At 32.8% G+C, this 5392-nt stretch overlaps 1 long non-coding RNA gene across 1 annotated transcript; it reads left to right on the plus strand.

Annotated features, from left to right (window-relative positions):
• Window positions 1–2255: 2255 nt before the first annotated feature.
• Window positions 2256–2921, plus strand: LOC142228444 (uncharacterized). The gene is made up of 3 exons (XR_012720167.1): window positions 2256–2364; window positions 2512–2632; window positions 2729–2921. It is a non-coding gene; the product is annotated as an uncharacterized LOC142228444 (long non-coding RNA).
• The last annotated feature ends 2471 nt before the right edge of the window (window positions 2922–5392 follow it).

The following is a 5392-nucleotide window of genomic DNA, read 5'->3' on the forward strand; positions in this document are numbered from 1 at the left end:
TTTTCAGCACGAAGGATATAGTTCACTGAGTTAATGCAAAATGTTCCTCCAAATACGCTTCGGAAGGCGCAGCGAAGCGGGCCGGGTTACGCTAGTTACATATACAATGGAGAGAAAAACGATGGTATGTTTTCACTTATTGCAATATTTATTAAATAGAAAATAGTTAAGCCCACAAAGATTGGTCCGTGATGACTGGAAATAAGTTACATGTTCAGATGAAATAAAAATAAACAGCTTTCCATCCGATGCAAAAGAACATTACTGGTAACAACCTCAGAATATTACTGGTAATGACCTGGCAACAACAAACTATCCAGAAACACCACGTTAAGCAACCCGTTAAGCATGGATGGGGAAGCCTCAGATATAGGGATGGTGGCAAACTTTATGGATAATTTACTCTAACAAAAAATATTGTTATTTACTTATATACCCTATATTTACTTTTTTTTTATCCAAAATTCTTTTAAATCTTGTACATGTTTTGGAAAAACCAGACTAACCTATGTTAGTCTACACTGAAAAAATTTTGACCTAATATGGAAGATTATGCAACCTCAATTTTAGGACTCGAAATTTACGCAATGCTAAGGACAAAATTCTTTAAAATAATGACATTTTAATTAAAAGAAAATTTATAGTCCTTGCTTCAAAATTTTTTTTCATTAAATTTAGGACACAAATCTTGAAATTTTGCGGCCCTCTGTTGAAGTTGTTTGAAGTAAGCAAATGTTCCATAAAATAAAGAAACACATTTTCAATTTAAATAATTCGTCTTTAACTCAACTGACATATTGAATTTTTAAATTTAAGATAAAAATGCTTCAAATATAGGCTAAAACTTATTTTAAGGATTTGCATCTTTGGTTTAAAGTTTTTTTAGCATTAAGAAAACAGTTTGTACTTTTACATAATTTCGATTTTGAAACTGGAATTTGTTTGTACATGAATACCTTTATTACTACACCGCAAACAGAGAATAGAAAGTCAATGAATGAGATCTGTATCCAATTTTAATTGTATCGATCCTAGATTTAAAGCCAGGGAAGTCCGTAAAAAATGTCTTTATTTTAAAGAAGCCGCATCTTTGCCTCGGAATCAATACCAAAATCTTTAAAGGAAGGTCAAAATCTTTGGATCCAAGTAAACTTTTTTTTGAGTGTATGTGTTCAAGAAGTCAAATCGGAAGATCGGTTTACAAGTGAATTCTATGTTCCAAAATTGTCCGTTGTGGCCAATCTTCAAGCCTGAAGTCTTCCGATAATTAAAAAAAAAAAAACAAGTATATACACCGAAAGAAAAAGCGTTCGTCACATTGACGATTGAGTTTCATCAATGCGTTTTCGTCTATGCGATGAAAAGTTTCGTCCATGGGAGTATTTCGGTAGCCCACGTGACGAAATCAATCATCAAAGTCAATTTTTGTTATTTTCATAGTTCGTCTCATTGATGATCTAGTTTTGTCTATGAGACGAAATTATTTTCTTCCCGATTCAGCGAAAGTTAACCAAAATTAACATTTGATCTAAATTAATTTCGTTTATATGAAGTCCCAATATATGAATTATACATATTAATAGAAGTTGGACAAAAGTTTTATGTGTTTTATTTTCATGATGTAACAAGGATGCTGGTTTTCGTCAATGCGATGAAAGAATCTTCAAATTGATGAAACACACTTTTCTCTGAAATGTGTATCAAAAAATCTCAATGCTAACTAAAACATAAAACGATATACGGTGTATATAGTATATAGATGTTTGTAATTTACATTTTTCCATTAGTACTAAAGTGAAACACCTAAAAGTCGAATCAATAGTCAATGTGACGAAACAGTGTTCAAAGTGATGATAAAATTCATACGTTCTGTAGATGTGTGTTTATTTCTCTACCTAAAAAAACACACACACAACCAAATGCGCTTGCTACATTTTGTTTTTAAAACAACTGTACACAGCTTTTATTAATGAGAGCTAAGTTATTTTTGTTGGGTATTTCATGCTCTCTCCACATTTAACTTAACTCAAACGAGTATTTGAGCAAACATTTGTTCACATGTTTGTTTTTAAATTGGCTTCCAAGACATATGAGAACAATAAAAGTCGTCAAATTGACGAACATAGTAATCAAATAGACGAAAAGTTACATCTACTCCGTTAAAATGTATTCAAATACTAATGCAATAACACATCCATACGTAGTTGTATGGTAGAAATATTGTTTTTTTTTTCTGTGCGGTAAGAACATTTCAAATGGTTCCTCTCAGTTGTTGAGTTTAGTCCAAAGTGTAAAGTTGGTCGCGCGTGCCGAAAATAAAGGCCTAATGGTTAAAAATGTGAAAGTGAAAAGAAAAACAAAAATGTGAGTAAAAATAAAAAAACATGAAGTGTTATATATGGAAAAAAATTTAACCAAAATGACGATTTTTTTATTTTTTGGTCAATTTATTATTTTTTTTTTTTAACATTTATATGTTATACGTTTATGGAAGTATTTCTAAATTTACAGATAATTGCCGCAACATTTTTCGTTCTGTGAAAACCGAATACGGATAAAGAAATTAAAGAATAAAGATGGATTGGATTAACAAACAATTCAAAACGAAAAGGAACAGTTGGGCACAAAAAGGGTGAGTTAAATTTTGTTCTAAAAAGATCAAATATATTTTACAATAATTTAAAATTTCAATTTTTAAATTCTTCTTTATAATTTTTTTACTCCACAGGATGAACCCATTAAACTTTTCATCCTTGGTGATCTAAACACTAATTAAGGTAACAGAATGTTTGTGTGTCTAGATGGTCAATTTATCAAAATCAACAGCTTTGGTAGATGTGTATGAACAATTTTGTATACGTTTTTACTTCGTTAGTTGTACATATTTCAAATAAATACAATTTAAATTTAATTAAGATAAAAAACAATATAGTTCTTTATTAAAAGTGTCGTAGAAATTATTTCTAATAATCAATTTATCAATTTGATGTTTACATCGTATTGATGAATCGATTACATTAAATTGATGAATTTATTACATCATATTGATGAATGGATTACGTCAAATTTAGGGAAAGAGTTCATCGCTATGACGACGGCATTTGTAGCGATGACGAACGAGAATCGTACTTTTGAAGAATTGCATCATCGAATGGATGGAAGAGAATAATCGCAGATACGAAAAATATCATCACATAGATGAAATACATTCATCATCTGGACGTAACATAGTTGTATATGGGATGTAAATAAGTTCATCACAGGGATGAATTCAATTCATCGCTATGACGAAAAAATCGTCAATGGGATGAAATCTTACGTTAGCTCATTTTTGACGAAAAATTCGTCACCGTGATGTAAAGATTCATCCTCATGACGTACTTTTTCCTTTCAGTGTACGGCCGTAAATTCGAATTACTTGGGTTGTGCTATCTTAAAACTTCTTACCATCGTTTTCTAAATTGTGAGTTAGTCCATACGTGGTATATATTAGACAAAAAAGGTATGTGTTGGTAAGTCTACAAATAATTACGAATCGATATGGACTTTTGCACGGTACGTAGAAAGACAGAATTGAAATATGGGGGTCGCTTATATGGGGGCTATATGCAATTATGAACTTGATATGGACCAATTTTTGTGTGATTGGGGATCGATTTATCTGAGGGATATATAAATATGGACCACTTTTGACATGGTTGTTAACCACCACGTATCAAATTTCAACCAAATCGGATGAATTTTGCTTCTCCAATAGGCACCGGAGGTCAAATCTGGGGATCGGTTTATATGGGGGCAATATATAATTATGGACTGATATGAACCAATTCCTGTTGGATGCCATATACTAACATCACATACCAAATTTCAACCGAATCGGATGAATTTTGCTCTTCCAATGGGCTCCGGAGGTCAAATATATTGGGGATATATGTAATTATGGACCGATTTCGATCAATTTTTGCATGGGTGTTTGAGGCCACATATTAACACCACGTACCAATTTCAACTGAATCAGATCAATTGTGGTCATTCAAGAGGCTCTGGAGTTCAAATCTGGTGATCGGTTTATATGGGGGCCATATATATTTATGCACCGATATGGACCAATTTGTGCGTTCATTAGAGACCATATACTAACACCGTGTACCAAATTTCAGCCGGATCGGATGAAATTTGTTTCTCTTAAGTCAAATCGGGTTAAATGGGGACTATATATAATTATGGACCGATGTGGACCAATTTTCGCATGGTTGTTAGAGACAATATACTAACACCATGTACCACCTTTCAACCGGATCGGATGAATTTTGCTTCTCTTAAAGGGTCCGCAAGCCAAATTTGGGGGTCCGTTTATATGGGTGCTATACGTAAAAGTGGGCCGATATGGTCCATTTGCAATACCATCCGACCTACATCAATAACAACTATTTATGCCAAGTTTCGTTCGGAAGTTAGCGTGATTTCAACAGACGGATGGGTGGATGGACGGACATGCTCAGATCGACTCAGAATTTCACCACGACCCAGAATATATATACTTTATGGGGTCTTAGAGCAATATTTCGATGTGTTACAAACGGAATGACAAAGTTAATATGATGGAGGGTATAAAAAAAAAAAAAACTAATAATAAAGTCGATGTTTCGAAACTGCATCCATTCGTCTTCTTATAGTCTAACATAGAATGATCTCTATCATTGGAAATTGCAGCGCAATTACAGTTATACCGTTCTTTGATCGATTTAATAACAAAATGGAATATATTTTCGTAAACATTGGTTTAATTAAAAACAAGTAAGGAAAGTCTAAAGTCGGGCGGTGCCGACTATTTTATACCCTGCACCACTTTGTAGATCTAAATTTTCGATACCATATCACATCCGTCAAATGTGTTGGGGGCTATATATAAAGGTTTGTCCCAAATACATACATTTAAATATCACTCGATCTGGAAGAATTTGATAGACTTCTACAAAATCTATAGACTCAACATTTAAGTCGGCTAATGCACTAGGGTGGAACGCAATGTTAGTAAAAAAATATGGGAAACGTTTAAATCTGAAGCAATTTTAAGGAAACTTCGAAAAAGTTTATTTATGATTTAGAAGTTTAGGAAAATAAGAGCCATTTTGACAACTTTTCGACTAAGCAGTGGCGATTTTACAAGGAAAATGTTGGTATTTTGACCATTTTTTCGAAATCAGAAAAACATATATATGGGAGCTATATCTAAATCTGAACCGATTTCAACCAAATTTGGCACGCATAGCAACAATGCTAATTCTACTCCCTGTGCAAAATTTCAACTAAATCAGACCAAAAAATTGGCCTCTGTGGTCATATGAGTATAAATCGGCCGAAAGCTATATATTGGAGCTATATCTTAATC

Source organism: Haematobia irritans, chromosome 3 (genome assembly GCF_050003625.1).
Source record: "Haematobia irritans isolate KBUSLIRL chromosome 3, ASM5000362v1, whole genome shotgun sequence".
Lineage (NCBI taxonomy): Eukaryota > Metazoa > Arthropoda > Insecta > Diptera > Muscidae > Haematobia > Haematobia irritans.